At 37.8% G+C, this 20,000-nt stretch overlaps 1 long non-coding RNA gene across 2 annotated transcripts in view; it reads right to left on the bottom strand.

Annotated features, from left to right (window-relative positions):
• LOC133556397 (uncharacterized) overlaps positions 1-20,000 on the bottom strand; it is a 121,936-nt gene that overhangs the window by 69,761 nt on the left and 32,175 nt on the right. For both annotated transcript variants that reach the window (XR_009807512.1, XR_009807511.1), the window contains exon 2: positions 14,546-14,638. This is a non-coding gene — a long non-coding RNA (uncharacterized LOC133556397). The remainder of the gene's footprint in view (positions 1-14,545; positions 14,639-20,000) is intronic.

Below are 20,000 nucleotides of genomic sequence, written 5' to 3'. Positions count from 1 at the left end.
CTGGATAAATACTACACATAAACACATTTATGCACTACTGTTTATTGAAACACATCAACAGTGTACAAAACGTTTTTTTTTCTGGCGCATTTAAAAATCAATAAACCCACATCAGCAATTAAAACATACCACACCTTATGTGGTACTGTGAAAATTAAAATAGCAAAAAACAGATTAAACGTGAAAAAAAAGAAATATAAAATATTTGAACACAATTTGTAGCACCCAATCGTCGCTGTATAAGTCAATGGTACCGCTCATAGTCAGTTGATTTGAGTGGAAGTGGCGGGCATTTCTCCATTTCATCGCTAAGCTAGCTTCCGGGGTTGGTTGACATGGTCTCACAAGAAGACATAATTTGTCTTTAAATATCCATCTTGAAAATGGCCTTGCAAATATATATCTGCCCCCTAATCAACGTTTTGATCTCCTTCTTTGTGGGTTAAAAATGTGTCTATCTGTCATTTCTCTCGGCGCAACACTTCCTGCTTTAGTAAATTGCAACTTGTGATTGGATACACACTTTGGAATGACACGTGAGTATTCAATCACAGTCTCGTTGACATCAGGCTACCTAGATAGGCTACTGCCAACAACTCGTGATCTGAATGGCTATCGCAATTGTCTACCAACTGATTGTGTTCTCAAATTTCTCCGATGCAAACTCTCAAGAAAAAAACAGCACTGGAAGGAGCACGATATAACATGGAGAGAATATGAATACTTTTCGATATTTAGGGAAAGTAAATACGAATTTACTTTTATCTTTGATTATAGATCATGACTCCTGGTTATGTTAGGTCAGCAGGTCCTGATGGCACACTACTGCAAATTTCCACTCCACTTTGATGTATTGTATGTATAAAATGAATAAAATAAAAAAATAAATTCAAAATCAAGCCTATCCTTGCACAGAAGCAGTAGAGGCACAAACATGAAACCACGACCAAACAACAATGTGCGAAAAAAAAAAAAATAATATTTCACCTAATATGCCAGAAGTCTGTTTGTAAAAAGTGTTAGTGTTGTTGGAGACCAAGAAGTGCAGCACAGTTAATGAGAAAGCTGCTGAAAAACTCCCTACACTATGATTTACAAATAACCCGGATACTTTTTGTAGTGGCATTGAATTTCTAAGCATTCATTTGTGTGTGTGTGTGTGTTTGTGTGTGTGTGTGTGTGTGTGTGTGTGTGCGTGTGTGTGTGTGTGTGTGTGTGTGTGTGTGTGTGGTTTGGGATTCAATTCAGATGGACTTTTAAAGGAACTGAACATATGAATGCACAATAAGGACAGGCAGATGAGGACAGGAACACCGACATAAAGCATCTATTAATAATTGGATGATATTTTCTCTCTACCACACACACACGCACACACACACACACACACACATACAACTATATCAATGCATGTGCACGTTCTACACACTTTTCAAGCTCTTCACAGAGAGCCAATTTATAGATACTGTACTAAAGCAACCCCTCATCTTTTGCCATGCCCCTGTACCCCCGTACACACACACACCCACACTGACACAGATACAAACACACACACACAGGGGCAGACTGAGCACCCTGCCACACATACGGAAGGGGAGGACGCATCCCTCATAGCACCCAGGAAATTAACTTGACATTTGATGCAGACAGAAAATATATTTCGGTGGGGGAGGGGCGGGGGATGAAAAAAAAAAAAAGTGTTCCAAAGCAGAGACAGCGTCAACCCGTCCCTTGTTCATCCTTGCCCACCCCCCACCGCCTTTAAGCCAGGGGATGCATCCGAGGGGGATTTCAGCAATCTGCAATGCAGACGCCACTGGGTGCCCACGGAAAATGAGCTTCATGCTTTGCCCGTCGCTCATGGTGTTTCCGTCCCCCCTTTTGTTTCCGTCTTTTATAACCCCCGCATGTTTTCCCTATTTCCCCCTCCCGTTCGTCTCGGCGCCTTCCTATCAAGGCGCCCGTTGGATAACCAAATTCAAGATGGAGGACTGGCGGTGTGTTCAATTAGTGAGCGTGAGGGTGCTGTAAATGGAGGCTACCTCAGCATTCGGGGGAGGCTGTTCTTGCCTCACATATCAAGGTGTGTGTCCTGTTTGAACGCCAGGACACGGCGTGGCCATACGTATGTCTGAGAACATTAACCTGGGCAGGCCACAATTAATGCGTCATCATGTGGTGCTCCAGTTTTACACGGAAAACAACGGAGCACCGAGCAGAGCCGGCGTCCGTCTGGGTATCCTCGGCATTAGACATGCGGGAATGTTAACATCATTATGCACGATTGCCAATGTCTGCACACACACCCCTCCCTCATTCCCCCGCATATTGTGTCTGCTTAAAGAACTGATAATATTATTCAAACAAGAGATTGTCTATTCACACTACACACAAGCTGCTAGGGGTGTCCAAAAAAAAAAAATCGATTTTCAGAGTGATCGCGATTCTTAAAAATACAGCTTTTTTTCCCGTTTGCCTACACACAATTTTGTCTTTGTTCAAAAGGGTTTACACACGTTTCCAAACACAACATTCAATTCTTAGAGCACCACAGTCCCTCGACCGTTTTAAGAAGGCACTAAAAACCCACATTTTTTAGCACAGCTTTTATCTAATTTCTCTGCCTTCTTGTTTTTAAATGCACTGCTTGCCTATCTTATTAATCCAGTGCTTTCATGTTTTTATTTCTATTGTATCTATGTTTTATCTATTGTTTAGTGTCTAGTGTCTAACTTTTTATTTTTATTTTCCTTACTTTTTTTAAATTTTTGCAGCACTTTGGGATTTTGACAAATGTAAAGTGCGTTACAAATAAATGATTTTATTATTATATTATTATTGTTATCATTATTATTATTACAATTGCATTATTATTATTCATTATCAATTTTGTTAATTCCTAGATTATATGCAAAATGACACACTTCGGTCAAAACATAGGCCCATTCATCAAAATAAAGCAAGCATTTGTAAAAATGCAGTTTTATTGTCAACTCACTCACGCATACTCCAAATAATAAGACAGTATTGGAGTAAGTTATCCAGAACGGTGATAAATACAAAACACATTTGTAAAAAACCCTGTTTTACTATACAAAATCACTGTAACACTTAATAAATGATAAATGGGTTGTACTTGTATAGCGCTTTTCTACCTTCAAGGTACTCAAAGCGCTTTGAAACTACTTCCACATTCACCCATTCACACACACATTCACACACTGATGGAGGGAGCTGCCATGCAAGGCGCTAACCAGCACCCATCAGGAGCAAGGGTGAAGTGTCCTGCTCAGGACACAACGGACGTGACGAGGTTGGTACTAGGTGGGGATTGAACCAGGGACCCTCGGGTTGCGCACAGTCACTCTTCCACTGCGCCACGCCGTCTTAATACATGTTTCCCATACTTAAGTATGGGGAACATGTGTTCCCCATACTTAAGTATGGTTTTTAAGTATGGGGAATTATGTTCCCCATACTTAAGTATGGGGAACATAATTTAAGTAACAAAGACTTAATTTAGAGATATTTGGACACTAGGGGAACATATAAGGGTTAGGGTTAGGGTTACCAATAAGCAATAATCCTGAGGTTATTGAGGGAAGACTCTTTTGTTGTATAATAAGGCCATGCAGAATAAGATATTAATAAGTAATTAATAATGACTAATTAAGAGCAAATATGTTACTAATTTGCATGTTAATAAGCAAATGGTGCATATGTTCCCCATACCAAAGTGTTACCGGAATCACATGTTTGGGACATTTTGCACGACATTTTTACCATATAATGAATGATTACTGTAACTGGACAAGATATATTGGTAAATCTATAGCAAATGTCATTGATTACTTTGAAGTGGGCCTATTTGTAAGGACCTTAAAGAGGAAGTAAAAGTACCCTGTAGTCTTTTCAAGAAGTGCTCAACAATGATGCTGCAAAGTGCAAATGTGTATTTTGACCACAGTCAGGTAAAGTAACATATCACAGTAGTCAACAATGACATGCAGTACAATTTAAAATGTAAGACAAATAAAAAAGGTTTAAAAATAAATAAATCTGGAGATAAATAAAAACGACAGCATAGAGTATAGGCTACATGTGCAGACCTAGGCAACAGCAACTCTATGAAAGAACGTACTCAAAAGCCTCAGGTAGTGATTCTAATCATCACCTGCCCATCTAGCTGGATCAGGCCCTACTATCTCATCCACGTCACATGTGCAAGATGGGAAGGTTGTGTGTAAAAGCATTGTGTAGAATAATTCACAAAATATTGTGACGCATAATCTATGCCTAATACTAGGCAACTCTGCACAGTGGTTTTGTTTACGGTGTGTAGACTTTTGTTAACTGTGTGAAAATGTAATGTGTAAGCCAGGTGTGGGCATTACGTCGATTGCGAGCTACCTGTCGATCGCGGAGGGTGAGTCAATCGATCACAAGCCAGGCATTAAAAAAATAGACATAAAAATGAGCAATCATCAATATATTCACCAAGACTTCCCTTTTGTCAGTTGTTTGACATTCTCGGCACCCGAGGATCTTGTGAGATGACGCTGGCTGCTGCGAGCTCATTATTAAGAAAAAAAATCACTGACAGGACGGGCGGAGAGAAACACTTTGTATTTCAACAGACTTTTGGGCCGTACCTCCTGTCAAAACTCTAAAGACCGACTGCACAGTTCCTGTCTTCACCATAAAAGACCTGCTTCATCCTGCCAGTGCTAACAAAATAAGTCTCAGAAAGTTAGTGTGCACAAGCTAGCAAGCTACGGAGTTTTATGCCAATGTATTTCTCCCCCGCTCTCAGCGACCGCTCCCTCTCCTCGCTCGCCCACACACTCACTGACGTCACTCACCTGCTGCCAGACATTAAAGGGCCACACACACATGCTACTCTCATAACAAAGTGTTTAAAAACGATTATGCAAGTTGGACAAATGAGATGCAAAATCCAACGACTCTCATGTGGTATTGGACAGAAAGGAGGACTTTTTTTCTCTTCCATTTGAAAATGCGGACATTATCATCACTACTGTCTGATTCCAATCAATGCAAGTCATCAGAATCAGGTAATACACCAACTTATATTGTTGTCTTCATGAAAGAAAGGAATCTATATGTGTTAAACATGCTTGTATTATCATTAAACACCATTAACTTGTTAACAAAAATGTCTCTTTCATGAATAAATAAATATAAATTTGAAATATGAATGAGGTTGATCTCCTCAACTTGGTCAATTGAAAAGAAGCTTGCCTGCAGAAAAAGTGTGAGCACCTTTGGTGTAAGCAATTGGAAAAAAACTGTAATAATAACAGTCCCAAGAGACATAAAAAAACAAAACGGTACAAATGTAGTTTTGTCCTGTATTACCTATTTTTACCTATATTTATTTTAGTTCAATTTATTATTTTATTATTGTGTTTTATTCTGGCTTGTCCCAAATCTTATCTACATGGGGTTTTATGTTTAATCCTTTTTATGGGGAACTTTGAGTACATTTACTTTTTGGTGAGCTTGGCAATGTTGGTGAGGCTTGTTATGTGGCAGGTCTGTGTATTGCATATCTAAGATGTTCCTTTCTCTGTGTGTTCAAATGGATGTCCTTATCTTGCTGCCTGCAAAACAAATGTACCTTCGGCTACTAATTAAGTGACCTAACCTAATAATAAAACATTTCATTTGTAACGCACTTTACATTTGTCGATCTCAAAGTGCTGCAGAGTTTAAAACAGGGGTGTCAACCGTACGGCCCCAGGGCCGGATCAGGCCCACAAACAGGTGTTATCCGGCCCGCGGGATGAGTTTGCTTGGTATAAAAATTAACCTGAAATTTTTTTTACGAAAGAAACAAATGTTCTAAATGAATGTCGGAATAGCAATTATTTGTATCTTTGTAGATGATGCTACATATGTACAAAATAAACCACATGATGTTTGTACATCAGTGGAGAAAAATTATCAAACTACATAAATAACATACTGTAATTTGATTTTGATATAATTTTTGTGTCTTGATAGATTGAAAATGAACACCAATGCGTTGATTGATGAACATTATCACATAATTTATTCAGAAAATATAAATAACGACAAATAAAGATAGAAAACTATTAACCGCAACATGTAAGTGTAAAAAAACAAAAAACAACATGATTTGTACAATTTAAGAATATGCTTTTTAAACACAGAAAATTAATTTTTAAGTTATCTGTACGGCCCACTTGGGAGTAGATTTTTCTCCATGTGGCCCACCATCTAAAATGAGTTTGAGACCCCTGGTTTAAAAGGATACAAGAGTAGTTGAAAACCCATAAAACATCTAATTTAAAAAACATACATATATATAAATGATTTAAAATTCTAATTTGTAAAAAGATTCTTAATCAATTAACAAAAAATCAAGTCCGTCCATCTACACGCACATTCCTGGTACACATTCTGTTCATATACAAGTGCATATACATACATACACTCATGCACATAATCACGTTTCATCAAACACATATCAACGTTGTTGCCCTAGGGTAAACTGGGTAACACATGGCATACTGACAAAGCTTAACTTATTGTTACTATAACAATTTACAAGATTAATATAGGTTGCCTCTCTCTCTTCCCCTCCATTTTTCGGTATTCCTTTTTTAATTTTTTTATTTTATCTTTCTAGTTATCATTATGTATACGTATTGTTGCATTTGATCAACTGTATTGTTGACAATAGAGGTAAACTATTGGTATTCTTCATGATCAATAGCACTTGTTCTATTGGTATTTGTATTGCTCCAGTTGTAGTGTAAAAATGCTCAATATCATTTCTATATTATTATTTATTTCACTAACTGCTTCTTTGCAATCATTTTTACGATCATATTTGTACATATTGTATGTGCTGGTGTTGTTCTGTTGTTGTTGGTTTTGTTGTTATTATTGAGTTTGCTATTGTTGTTTTTGTCTCTCTGTCTAATCACCCTCTTGTACCCTACGTCTTCCTTTTTTTTTCTCTTTCTGTCCCCTCCTGCTATGGCCCGGCTGCACCAAATGATAATATAAATACATTTAATAAAGTCAAATTCAAATAAGGCCACAAGAGAAGTATCCCACACTTCTCTTTTGTAAAGTAAACCTGAACAGCCGATATGGGCATCTACATCAACTATATGATTTGCCTGAGAAACTGGACAGGACAAACAAATAAAAAATAAAAAATCGATTCCCCCCATTCTGTCCTGTTCAGCTATTTTAGAAAATAGAAGTGTTGCATACTTTTTGTTTTTGTATTTGACTGAAAAGCATTTTATTAAACAAAAACAGTTTTCTTTTAACTGATAAAGAAATTGATAAGAACTGTTTATTGTTTTTACGGAGGAATGTAGTTCATCATAGATCTGACATCCAATGCTATTAAAAAAAAAATAGATTTTGAATAAGAAAAGCGTTTCTGAATCAAATCGTTTCCCCCAAAAATCGAACGGTATGATGCCCGTAGGTTCACGGCCCTACAAACTATGTATGCTGCTTCTCTCTGTTTGTAAAGAGCCATTATCAGGCTTATATCTGACTAAGGGAGGAAAAGGGAATTGTTACAGTGTTGCATGACTCATAAAATGAATGTGTATTATATACAGCAAATGTGGAGTGACATTTAGACACAGATGTGTGCATCTTAGTTTTTACAGTAAACAGGTTGCCCTGCTATTTGCTTTAATATTCACGGCAAGAAACAGGAGTCCAGTAAAAAAAAAAAAAAAAAAAACCTACACAGGCAGATTTTTATTTGGAAGGCGGCTCGTGAAATCTGGCTTTTATTTGTATCATTTGTATTCTGAGGGGGTGCCGTCAACATATTGCATCATCATGCACACATGCTGCAACGGTTGCTAAATTACATTTGCATTTCCTGCATGGTGGAATATCCTTATCCACGGTGCACTTTGAAAAAAACCAACATATATATATTTTTAAAAATGGCTGCTCCATATAGGTTTAGGTTTGTGCTGCATGTATTCAGTTCAAAGTAAGTGGCATTTTTTCGTGTGCATGTACAAACACCTCCTCCCCTCGCCTTTCCTCACTGCTCCTGATTTGCATTCATTTGCATGATTTCACAACGTGCATATCCTTTGTTCTGGTTGCGTGGTGATGCAGAAGAACACCCCTCCCACCCCCACCATCCCACCCCGGCCTTCCCCCATGACCACCCGGACCATCCCTCTGCAATGTAGAATAGTCCATTTTTTTAATTGAAAATGATAAACCTTTTTACATTGTAAGATTCTCGTAGGAAAAAAAAAATAACACAAAAAACTGCGTCAGAATTAAGAAAAATAAGGATGCGGATGCTTTGGGGTGGTGCGACTACATTTCCCTGCATGTAATTGACATTGTGTTATCGCTAAGAGGCATGAGCATTGGCAGCATGTTGCATGGCGAAAAAACATCATCCAAGCATGAAATATGGACTTACCTGACATAAAAAAATATGAGAACCATAGATGGAAACTAAATCATTCACGACAAAAATTTGCTCCTGTGTGTTTTCATAAATAATATACAATCGCCCTCTTTTAGTTTTCTCAACGTTTTACAACTACTGTGTGTTGATCATTATGTATTCTAACATCTTTGTTTATCATTTCTTTTATTCCTGAGCATTTTGATGTGAGCGGCCACAGCTGAAGCCATCCTACAGTATATACTGGCATCTTTTGTTGTCTGATGTTCTTTTATCTTTCCTGACCACACACAGACAGACAGACACACACACACACACACACACACACACGCACACATACACACGCACACACACACACACACACAAATTCTTGTATTTATTGCCAGCTTGAGACCTCGGAAAAATTGCTACCTCTTCAGAACAACCCTTTCTAGATATATACAGATGTGTATTTACAACATTAATAATATATAGATACTTAGGGGAATATAAAAAAGCTAGTTGTGAAAAATGAGTTGGAATTACACAAGAAAAAGGTCACAATTTCACAAGAAAAACGTCGAATTTTGGAAGTATTACAGTAAAAGTCGTAATTTTACACAACGCAAGTCAACATTTTACAAGAAAAACTGAACATTTGTGCAATATTATGATAAAAGTTGGGATTTTACTCAAAAACAGTCGCAATTTTAGAAGAAAAGCTTAACCTTTTGGCAATTTTAAGAAAAGAGTTGTAATTTTACTTGACAAAAGTCACACTTTTATAAGAAAACTTAAAAATGTTGGTAACATTATAATAATAATCGGAATTTTTCTTGGGAAAATTATGACAAAAGACATAATTTTACTCAAAAAAAGTTCACTATTTTTACAAGAACAACAACAAAATTGGCAATATTGTGATAAGTCAGAATTTTATGTGGCAAATGTCACCATTTTGCATTAAAAAGTAAGAATTGTACATAAAAAAGTAATAATTTTGTGAGAAAATATTGCAATATAACAGGAACAGAAAGAATACAACCAATTACCGAAAGTCCACACATTGTAAAAAAAAAACTGCTTTTAGGTAAAAAATGTTTTGGGGAATTTTTTGTTTGTAATTGGTTTTTAATCTTGATTATTTACTTGAAGTTATTACAGTATGTCTCTATATACATATTTGTATTTATTATTTTAATACGTTTTGGCCAAAGGAGGCACACTTCACTTTCTTGCACACACTTGTTAGTTCATATGTTGACCAGGGGAGGAGCACTTTTAAAACCGACACACAGTCAATTTTGAAAAATCTCTCCTTTTTGGGACCACCCCAATGTTGATAGATTCCACCACCAGGGGTGCAAATGAGACATTCTCTATTAGATGCAATGGTTTTCCGTTTTGGGACCATGATTTATGTCCTAACTTGTTCACCAGTCCTCATATGGAAGGAACCTTTCTTTGTTGATGTCTCAAGAAAGATAGAAATACAAGAACACACGCACACACACACGCACACACGCACGCACGCACGTAGCACCCACACACACACACACACGCTGATGTTAAAGAAATGCATTGAAGCTGGCTCTCTGATGGCTGACTTTAGAAAAAAACAGACCTGAAATAGACCTTGCATGATTACTGTTTTTTTTTTTTTTTTGATTTCGCTTTATTTAGATCCATCCACGAGTTTTCTTTTTTGCTTAGAGGATGCTTGCGTGTACAGGAATAATTTAAACCATTTATTTTGTCATTTTTGGGGCACTGTTGGTTATCCACTCAAAACAACATCACCTGTGTCCATGAACACGGTAACGTATTGTGAATTATGCATACACAATAGTTACAGTTATGCATACAGTATATTGCATTGCAATAATGGGACAATTTATTAGGAACATCCATCAGTTTGCAATCTACAACCGCAACAATAAACTTATTGATAAATGAATACTTCTCTATTGTGTTGAATTTGAAACCCTCTTGGTACTTAGTGCTTATCACGTCACTTTCTCTTGACTTCTTCAGACATTTTTAAAACATTTTGATGAAACCTAACACCGTTAACTATGGCACAAACGAATAAACGTGTCATACGTGCGGACAAGATGAGCTTATTAAAAAGATTTGTCTCTCCTCAGTGACATCAAATGTAACATGTAATAATGACGGAGGGTCCTAATTGAAAAGTCAGCGTGCGTTCCCCAGGACACACATGAGGCCAATTAGGGTTTTCGCATGGATTTCCACGGCCAGCGGATATCTTTTTAATTGTTGTTTGAATATCGTATGTGTGTGTCATGCTACTGTCGACGAACCTCCGTTTTCTCTTTCTCGTCCTGACTTTGGTATAAACTACAGGGCATGGAATGGGTCACGGGATGTGATCGCCTGAGCTCAATTCCAACTGTTGTTAAGCTTTTTACTGTGTCCTCTGGACTGCTACTAACATTTCTGCCTGCCAATAAAATGACACACACTCACTCATCAACAGAGATGGGCATGTAGGAGGATGAATAAAAAATAAATTTGACAGCTATCACTACATTTGAGACGTGTTTAAAGCAAGCATGTGTGTTTTCAGTGACTTCGATTTAGTGTGACAAAAAAACGACTGTCAAGAGGCATATTTTAATCAAATGTTTTGCCATAATGCCTTAAATCTACTGTCTAAAACAGGAATGCCCAAATTTATCCAGCTTCGTTATTTCCTTTGGCCCACCAAATTGAATACTGTATATAATCATTGATTGTAAAAAAGTCAGTAGATTTAGCTGTAAAAAACTGGCAGCTGAGTCGCCAGAAATTTACCGTAAAATCATCAGTGCTAATATTCTTCAATTTATAGTAATGCACTGTAAAAACAGGGAACGTAGATTTTTTTTGGGGAAAAAATAAACAGCTCAGTTGCCAAAATTTTGCGGTAAAAAGAACAATAGTAGGGTTTTTATATTTTTTAGTAATGCACTGTAAAAAAAAAATGTCCGTAGATTTTACAGTAAAAAACCAGCAGCTCAGTCACCAGTGATACAGTTTAAATTTTAAAGTTAAAGTTAAATTACCAATGATTGTCACACACATACTAGATGTGGTAAAATTATTCTCTGCATTTGACCAATCACCCTTGATCACCCCCTGGGAGGTGAGGGGAGCAGCGGGCAGCAGCGGTGCTGCGCCCGGGAATCATTTATGGTGATTTAACCCCCAATTCCAACCTTTAATGCTGAGTGCCAATCAGGGAGGTAATGGGTCCCATTTTTATAGTCTTTGGTATGACTCGGGGGGATTTAAACTCACGACCTACCGATCTCAGGGCGGACACTCTAACCACTAGGCGACTGAGTAGGTGCTAAATTTTCAGGATTTTTTTTCTAAAAAAAAAGCCACTACATTTTACCGTAAAATTTTGGTGATTGAGCTGCCAGTGTTTTTAATTGTAAACCAGCAGATTTAACTGTAAAAAACTGGAGGCAGAGTTTCCACACATTTACGGTAAAATCATCAGTGCTACTATTTTTCCATTAACAGTAATGCACTGTAAAAACGGGGAACAAAGATTTTTCGGTAAAAAATAAACAGCTCAGTCACCAGAATTTTGCGGTAAAAATAACAATAATAGGGTTTTTCAATTTATTAGTTATGCACTGTAAAAAATGGCTGTAGATTTTACAGTAAAAGAAAACCTAGCAGTTCAGTCACCAGTGATACAGTTTAAATTTACAGGATTGTTTTGTAAAAAAACACTGTACATGTTACAGTAAAAGTCTGCTGATTGAGTTGCCAGTTTTTTTTTTATTGTAAACCAGTAGATTTAACTGTAAAAAACTGGCAGCTGAGTCGCCAGAGATTTACAGTAAAATCCTCAGTGCTACTATTCTTCCATTTACAGTAATGCACTGTAAAAACAGAGAAGTCTTTTTTACGGTAAAAAAGTAACAGCTCAGAATTTTGCGGTAGAAATAACAATGATAATGTTTTTCAATGTATTAGAAATGCACTGTAAAAAAAAAAAACAAAAAAAAAAACTAGCAGCTCGGTCACCAGTGATACACCAGATAAAATTCAACTGATTGAGCTACCAGTATTTTTAATTATAAAATCTATTGATTTTTTCCCCCCGCTGACTAACTAGTGGCGTTTAAATTTGAGACCCCTGCTCTACGATAAAGTTGTGATTTTTTTTTTTTAAGTCCTATGGAAAACAATAATCTTGGTCGCCATGCTCCGTCCACTTCCGATAGTAAAAACCTAAACACTTTGAAATTTAGCATCATCCATATGTCTTAACTGTCTGGGCTAAAGTTTGAAAGTGATCAGATAAAACATCTGGGAAGAACTGGTTACAGAACAACACCTGGAAATGGCAAAAATCCGCAGAAAATTACCCTTTGGAATGTTTTGAGGTTTAAAAATGTACATAAAAGACACATTTACATGTTAACTGAATTAGACACATGACTTATATTTATATATTGGGGCATGAGGCTAAATTCCTCACTGGTGGTGCTATTGCAGGGTAAACATCGCTGTTTTGCCCGTGGACCATTGACACATTTTCACTTTGGCCCTTGGAGGCAAAACGTTTGGGGACCCCTGCTGTAAAGAGCTAGACGCACGCACCGAATATTAACAACAAACATTCAGATGACCTCTTAAGACCGCATCATGTATATGCAAAGGAATATAGGTCATACAATACAGAGTTGTGTTCCACTACTTGTCCATGCAGCTTCTAACATTAAATATGTTGTTTAATTATGTCTCAGTAACCTTCAATATATAGGGAAGGTTACCTTTGCTGTTAACTGGGAATACAGGTACTCTAAAAGGATATTTATTAGCACTCATGTGATATGAAATGTTAATTTTATTAACATTTTATTTTAACATACAATGAGCCAAATGATAACAGTCCTGTCCAATTTTGGTTTCTTTCACTTTTGAGTCTCATTTGCAAGTTTTATATATAAAATTTTCAGTTGCAATTACAAGCTACGGTGTGTTGCAGAGCGAGGGAGTAGCCCTTGCTTAATAAAGCAAAAAAAAAGTGTTTATACAGTAAGTATTGTGCTTATTAAACACCCGCTGTTTGATCGCAACCTGCATCTTAGTCGTAGTTTCATTTGGAGGTGTTGAAATTGGCGTGTAAAATCACTAATCAGCAGCATGTCTATGACAAATCCTATGTAAATTAGCATCTAGCTAGCGCATGTTGAAAAGTGTACGTTGAAGTGTTTTCTATCAGGCTTGTTTGCTTTGTTGGCATGGAAAATTGCAATATTGCCTCCAAAAAATAATAATATAACATATCAGTATATATTACATACTGTATATATAATATGTAAATATTATATCTATGTTATATTTAGGGGACGGCGTGGCGAAGTTGGTAGAATGGCTGTGCCAGCAATCTGAGAGTTACTGGTTCAATCCCGACCTTCTACCATCCTAGTCACGTCCGTTGTGTCCTTGGGCAAGGCTCTTCACCCTTGCTCCTGATGGGTCCTTGTGAGCGCCTTGCATGGCAGCTCCCGCCATCAATGTGTGTGTGAATGATCGAATGTGGAAATACTGTCAAAGCGCTTTGGGCTCCTTAAAAAAAGGGTAAAAAAGCGCTATACAAGTACAACCCATTTACCATATTTAATATTGCTACTATAGTACAATTTCTGTCTACTTAATACCTGCGTTATCCTTTCCATCCTTACCCTTTCCATCCTTTGAAACTGAGCTACTGTGTGGAACCGTTTCTCTTGTGGATCAAGAAAGTTTGTCTAAGTCTAAGTCTGAGTGAGACAGTCGGGCTGAGTCTGCTCGGAGTGCTGCTTGAGTGCTTGTTTGCCCGCCTTGTGTTTCAGCCGGTGCTGAGTCTGCAACCAAGACGTGACTGACAATGTTTTATTTTGCGACGGAATCCAGTACAGAACTCAGAACCAATGCCCACTTCAATAACATATTTTTATTTAGTTCAATTTATTTCATCATGGCGTAACACGGGTGACATTTTGCGCGTGAAAAATAACTAAATTGTCTTTTTTTTTATTGGTTTTCTTTCTGTCATGCAGGAATTATCACCTGTGTCTATTAATCCAAGCTTACCTTTGGCAGGCTCAGTGGAAGGCAAATCCTAAACGTCACATTGTTGTCCATCTTCTGCTTTCTGGAGGCTTCCACAGGTCCAGTTCTCCATCTCTGCGGCAGAAAAAGTGTAAAATGATCAATTATGACATGGTACAATCAAATTGCACAATTCAACTCATCCGAAAAGGAGCATGAATAAGCAGGCCTTGTTTTAACATTTCTATCACTGACGACATCATAAAACTCATGATGGCATAGTTGAGGGTGTTTAAGGGAAGTAAGGATTGCCATACTTCAGAATATTTTTTAACACGCAACCATAACTGATCTCCAGTGAGGGTTGTATAATATGTCGGTACTAGTATAGTATCGCGATATAAAATGAATAAAAAAAGGTACTATACTCTGTTTGAAAAGTACCAGTTGGGCATAATTATTATTATTTATTTTTTTTACAGGCATGACGGCGCGTCGTCACGTCGTGACATTGCTGGTTTTACGAGCAGAGGAGCATGTTCGGCAGCGCACAATCACATAGTACTTTCAAGCAGACAGTATGTAGACAGAAAAGGGAGAACGGACACATTATGGCTTAAAAACTAAAGGTAATAGTGAAATTGTAACACTGATACTCCCTCAGGAAGAAGTGCTTTAAAACATGGCTAGCTAGCTAGCGGCTAACATCCATCCACATTCAGCAGTGTTTTAGCTACTTCTAAATCACTAATCCTCGCCTCCATGGCGACAAATAAAGTAAGTTTCTTACAAGTATCATCCCTGCAGGGCGAGGAATAGCTAAACATGCTTCACTACACACCGTAGGAGGATACAATAGCTCAACGGTGTCACAATGTAAACAAAGGCCATGAGTGGACCTACACCTGTCATCCACTGTAATGATACCAAGTATAAAAGCGTATCTAGGCGATACGACTATGATTACATCGATGTTTCTTTTTTATTTAAAATTCACATTATGTTTATAAACTCAGTAAATATGTCCTTGGACACATGATGATTAAATATGACCAATGTATGATCCTATAACTTCTTGGTATCGGATCGATACCGAAATTTGTGGTATCATCTAAAACTAATGTATAGTATCAAACAACAGAAGACTAAGTGTTTATTACATTTTAGCAGAAGTGTAGACAGAACATGCCAAAAGTGAAAGTAAGCATATATTACCAGTAAATGAACAAGTAGATTAATAATAATTTTCTACTGCTAATGTTGACAAAAAAATAGAATGACACAATGTCAGCAGACTAATTGAAGCCTTTGTTTGCTTACTTACTACTAAAAGACAAGTTGTCTACTGTCTAGTATGTTCACTATTTTATTTAGGACAAAATTGTTCTTTGCTTACAATAAGAAACATATGTTTAATGTATCTAAATATTTTTTGTTCAAAAAAAGCCAATAATGCCATTTTTTGTGGTCCCCTTTATTTAGAAAAGTACCGAAATACATTTTGGTACCGATACCAACATATTTGTAGCGCGACAACCCTAGCTCCAGTACTGTAGTAATGACTTGGCAATTCTTTTTGAGACTGTCTGATGACTACAAATCTGACTGTGGTGAACAGGAGAAGCTAATGAACGAACATAAACATTAAGTTACTCTGCCATTTTTTCCATGAATTGATTAATGTGGACCCCGACTTAAACAAGTAGACAAACATATTGGGGTGTTACCATTTAGTGGTCAATTGTACAGAATATGTACTATACTGCGAAATCTACTAATAAACGTTTCAATCAATCAATCAATCAATGCAAGTCGGATTTTGATGTTGACATTTAGGGTACAATTATTACACCGTGCTAATTGTTTAAAAAAAAGAGTTAAATTGCTTTTGCTTTTAACTTGCACTTACAGATGTAGCGGCAGACTGTATTTAGTGACAGTGGTTTTCTAAAGTGTTCCTGAACCCATGTGGTGATATCCTTCAGCGTTTGATGTCGGTTTTTGATACAGTGCCGTCTGAGGGATCGAAGGTCACGGTCATTCAATGTTGGTTTCCGGCCATGCCGCTTACGTGGAGTGATTTCTCCTGATTCTTTGAACCTTTTGATGATAATATGGACCGTAGATTTTGAAATCCCTAAATTTCTTGCAATTGCACTTTGAGAAACGTTGTTCTTAAACTGTTTGACTATTTGCTCACGCAGTTGTGGACAAATGGGTGTATCTCACCCCATTCTTGTTTGTGAATGACTGAGCATTTTTTGGGAAGCTGTTTTTATACCAAATTAATTGATTGATTGATTGATACTTTTATTAGTAGATTGCACAGTTCAGTACATATTCTGTACAATTGACCACTAAATGGTAACACCCGAATACGTTTTTCAACTTGTTTAAGTACGTTAATCAATTCATGGTAATCAGGGCACCCACCTGTTCCCAATTAGCCTGCACACCTGTGGGATGTTCCAAATAAGTGTTTGATGAGCATTCCTCAACTTTATCAGTATTTATTGCCACCTTCTCCAACTTCTTTGTCACGTGCTGCTGGCATCAAATCCTAAACTTAATGATTATTGGCAAAAAAAAAAGTTTATCAGTTTGAACATCAAATATGTTGTCTTTGTAGCATATCAACTGAATATGGGTTGAAAAGGATTTGCAAATCGTTGTATTCCGTTTATATTTACATCCAACATAATTTCCCAACTCATATGGAAACAGGGTTTGTAGAATCAGGATTGTCATTTTTTTCAACGATAATACAGAATAATTTAAATCAATAAATTACATATTTGTCTCCTTCCCCTTTTGTGTTTTTTTTTCAGGCCCCTCAAATATGAAGAACATACACACATACACTAACACATTGTTGAGTTGAATGACATTTTATTCACGTTTCAGATTATCACTAACATAGAATATATCAAACAAACACAACCTTTATTTTTAAAGAACATTTCACGTGACAAATGAAAAAAAAACAAAAAAAAAACACTCTGGCATTATAAGATATCTTTATCTGTGTGTGTGTGTCTGTGTGTTTGTGTGTGTGTGTGTGTGTGTGTGTGTGTAGCCCTAAGGCAGGGTTTTAGGGGGACCGTACTACACTCCCACCCTACATTGACTCTATTCCCTTTTCAGCTTGTGTGGCATGTCTCATCCCATCCCTCACACACACACACACACACACACACACACACACACACACACACACACGCACACACACACACACACACACACACACACACACACACACACACACACACACACACACACATACACACACACACACACACACACACACACACACTCACAAACACACCACCTGATTCATTGTTTTAGTGGGGCACACCTGCCCTGTTTATCCCAAATCGACCACTGTTTCTAAGAAAAAAAGAAAAAAGCAAGAAGAAAGCAGCACGTGATGATGCACGGGACGGTCCAACTAAACAATTTGCATGCATGTGAACAGCTCATCAAGACATAAAAGACGAAAACAAACAAAGACTAAACACCCACCGAGCTCATTACCAGGGACTAGAGGGTGGCCTTCAATGCTTCATTATTCTTCTAAGTCCAGGTCGGCTTTGACACCTTGCCCCCCCCCCCCCCCCCCCAAACCCCCGCCCATGCCGCCTGTCTCATTTCCTTCCCAGTAACAATCCATTAGCGATCGCCATGCTCAAACCGGCAGCCATTTAATTATTGTCTCTTTGTTGGCAATATGCCTGTACCACTCATCATCACGCCCGGAGCGGGGGGGTGGTGTCACATTGATAATGTGCATGTAAAACGTGTCAACATGCAAACGGCGACGTCGACTTGATCATCCCCGCAAATAGCCCAAGATACGTACCGCACTGGAAATCGGCGGAAAGCAGCCATAATGAGCATTGAAATATATGCGCGTGTGCTGCAAAAATACGCATATCGCGCGGGATAACTCGGGCGGAATTATTTTCCTGCACATTCGCCTTCATGTGTTGTTTTAGGAGCACTTCAGAATGAAAAGAGAATGCTAATGCCCTCAAAATGGGTCCGCGCTGGTTTTATGTTTGAGATAGGGGCTGGTTGCATGTTTCTATATGTATTCACTTTTGCTCTTTTTGTCAATGAACACACGTATGTTCATGGTCATTAAGAGGCCATGTTTGCAATTTGTCTAATCCTTGATAAAGACCAACCTGAAATGTTCATTTTTGGGGGCAAAAGTACCGCGTTTAGCAGGCCGCGGCTAATAAACGGCATGCGACAGCAATCGGGGACATTAATCCATGCAAATGAAACCTCCCGTATGCGTACCGACTGGCGACTATAATTATATTAGCGACTTTTCACACCTCTGCCTTCTGTCGACAACACACAAACACACAAAAATGTGCACACGCTAATGTGTATGCATGCGCATGTCTAAGCCAGCGGACATTTTAGGTCTACCCTGCTTGCACACGCTCCTGCCAAACGTCTTAAGATGGTGGCACCTTGAGGCGGCGCGAGACGCTCGTGGAGAAAGAAGCCCCCCCCCCCCCCCCCTTTCCTTCCTTCCTCACGACAACACAGTACAGGCTGCTTTCCATCCTAACCCCGAGCCCCCCATTATAAATATTTAATTCACGGCTCTCTAATAAGGATATTAGGGCGAGTATACCCTCGCCCTGGCGTATATGCATGACTCCTTTCTCATCAAATTTACATAAAAGGACCAGATGCTAATGCGAGCGTGGCAACTCCTGCTCACTATTCTATAAGCACTGCTAGTGGCCCCGCAGTCCGAGAGCCCGTATAATTTAAATGGGCGAACACCGTCATATATTTTTCAAATGCTTTGCTACATGCCAAATATATCCCAAGCTTCACAGGCAGACACTTTTATTATGGTTCTGTTGGAGTCCGCTACAGCAGGGAAGTCAAACTCCTTTACATTGAGGGCCACACGGCAGTGATAACTGCCTTCACAGGGCCGCTTTTTAAAAATGAATTAAAATCATGCATGCAGCAAATAACCTGTGATTAATCAAAATTCTAATTGATCTGATTTTAAAATAAAACAAATAGCATTAGACAGCATTTATATAAATATGTACAAGTAATCACCTCAGTATTACACCATTGCCTATGCCAGTGGTTCTCAACCTTTTTTCAGTGATGTACCCCCTGTGAAGATTTTTTTTAATTCAAGTACCCCCTAATCGGAGCAAAGCATTTTTGGTAGAAAAAAAAGAGCTAAAGTAGCAAAATACAGCACTGTCATCAGTTTCTGATTTATTTAATTGTATAACAGTGCAAAATAGTGCTCATTAGTAGTGGTCTTTCTTGACCTATTTGGAAAAAAAGATATAAAAATAATTAAAAACTTGATGAAAAATAAATAAGGGATTCATAGAAGTAATCATCAACTTAAAGTGCCCTTTTTGAGGATTGTAATAGAGATCCATCTGGATTCATAAACTTAACTCTAAACATTTCTTCACAAAAAAAGAAATCTTTAACATCA

Source organism: Nerophis ophidion, linkage group LG07 (assembly GCF_033978795.1).
Source record: "Nerophis ophidion isolate RoL-2023_Sa linkage group LG07, RoL_Noph_v1.0, whole genome shotgun sequence".
NCBI lineage: Eukaryota > Metazoa > Chordata > Actinopteri > Syngnathiformes > Syngnathidae > Nerophis > Nerophis ophidion.
This window is presented reverse-complemented; position numbering and strand designations above follow the sequence as displayed.